Raw genomic sequence first — 2,178 nt, 5'->3', positions numbered from 1 at the left:
TATATATATATATATATATATATATGGGAGAATATACAAAAAATAACAACAGACGAGGACAGGTGGTGTAAATAACAAAAGTATATATTAGTATGACGCTCGGGAATACGGAAAGTCTTTGACGTTTCGAGCTACGCTCTTCAACAGAAAGAATACGGAGACAAGGAGAAAAAACACGGAGAAAAAAAATTGAATAGTGTTCAGTCAACGGTCAATCATAATAATGGCCGATCATAACAATGGCTGACCGGAAGTTAGAAATTCTTATTTCAGGAGAGCTAAGAAAGGGGGAGATAACAAACGGTGATCACGACGAGCTTCTTTCAGCTTCCTTTAACTCCTCATTTCGAATAACAGCTGTTGCTGTGACAACGACCCAGAAACGAAGAAGCATTCATGTCAATGGAAACATTCAATGTCACCACGGCCCCCAAAACGCGCGTGAAATGAAGTTCAATGTTGAGACGCTGCTGATTTGTTTCATCGATGCGAAAGGAATGGTGTACACAGAATTTGCCCCTCCTGGTCAAACTGTCAACCAGACATTTTACTTGGAAATTCTAAAGCGTTTGAAAGACGCGGTGAGACGAAAACACTATAACCTCTGGCAAAGTGGAGGGTGGTGGTTTCATGTCGACAAAGCGCCTTCGACCTCACTTATCCACTCTCCCTATTCACTTGATCATGCTCCTTCCGACTTATCTTGTTACCTCTAATGAAAAGGTTTTGCAGATGTGGAAGAGGTGAAGAAAAAAAGACCACGGAGGCGTTAACAGGCATCATTTCGCAAGAGTTCATGGACTGCTTCGAAAAGTGGAAAGCGAGTCTAGACCGATGCATTGCTTTAAACGGAGAATACTCTGAAGATGATAAAAATTGTAAACACGTAAATCTAAGTGAAGAGAATAATATTGCAAAATTCCGCTTCATTTTGAGTACCCCCTTGTATATATGAATGTATATATTTCTCATACCGGAAAATACCAATTTTCTCCATGTTAAAGGTTTTGACGTTAGAAAAGGTCAGTGTTCCAGGATAACATGCAGAAACTAATATGCTACGAAATAGATCTGTTGAGGGTGTGGTTTTTATTTTGGCCTCATATGATATTCACCTATTCACCTATTCTACCCTTCTTCAAATTTCTGTCTTCTTTTTAGTAAAAAAGACGCTTCAGGTCCCTTGATGACTGAGCAACACAGTATAAGGCGCTTTCGTCATCAGTTTTCTATATACTTTTGTCTTAATTCAGCAATTTCGAATATTTATTTTACCTAGTTTTTAAAACGACGGAAAAGCTGTTATTGTCTTTTTCCTCTGCTTAATTCACTGAATAGTGCTTGGTAAAGAAATCTCCTGATTCTAACCACAATTTCTAATCCTCATAGCTGGTATTTCAACATGTTTGATTCTATTCTTCGAACCTCCTCTTCGTTAATCTGTGCAGTGTTTAGAAGAATTCTTGTAAATATGCTTCTTCCAATGGTCAGTAATAATATTCCGCAATAATTCCGACATGAGTTTCAATTATCTTTCTTAAAACTGATCATAATATTTGGATTTTAAATTCTTGGTGGAGAGACAAGCACACACACACACACAAACATGACCCGAGACTATTGTAGAAGAGACTTGCCCAAGGGTCCACGCATGGGACTAAACCCCGAAACCATTAGGCTGGTAAGCAAGCTACACACGACCATTCCTGCGCCTATATATATATATATATGTATATATATATACATATACAGAGTCAGAGACAGAGAGATAGACGGATAGACAGACAGGCTGACAGACAGATAGATAGATAAATATTTTATCGTCGATATCGGTATTGTGTTCTGGTTTGAAACAGTCTTACTGTTTCATCTCTGTTGATAAAGAGATGATGGTGAAAGCTTCTACATATTCCCAGCCTGAATAATTGAGCGCAATACACACCACTCTTGGTATCAGCCTATTTCCATCTTTGCTTTTAGACTATCGATTTAAATTTAATTCAAGAATTATTATTGAGCCCTCAAGTTTTAAGCACGTCTTATTACCGTTCGTTATTAAATTAGGTGAACACATACACACCATACACATAAGTGCACGCACACACGAACACACACACACGAACACACACACACGTACACACACACACGTACACACACACACGTACACACACACACACA

General features: G+C 38.3%; 1 protein-coding gene across 1 annotated transcript in view; it reads right to left on the bottom strand.

Moving 5' to 3' along the window:
- Positions 1 to 2,178, bottom strand: part of LOC106884394 (metabotropic glutamate receptor 3) — a 498,339-nt gene that overhangs the window by 58,749 nt on the left and 437,412 nt on the right. The window lies entirely within an intron of this gene.

This window comes from Octopus bimaculoides, chromosome 12 (genome assembly GCF_001194135.2).
Source record: "Octopus bimaculoides isolate UCB-OBI-ISO-001 chromosome 12, ASM119413v2, whole genome shotgun sequence".
In the NCBI taxonomy this organism is placed as follows: Eukaryota; Metazoa; Mollusca; class Cephalopoda; order Octopoda; family Octopodidae; genus Octopus; species Octopus bimaculoides.
This window is presented reverse-complemented; position numbering and strand designations above follow the sequence as displayed.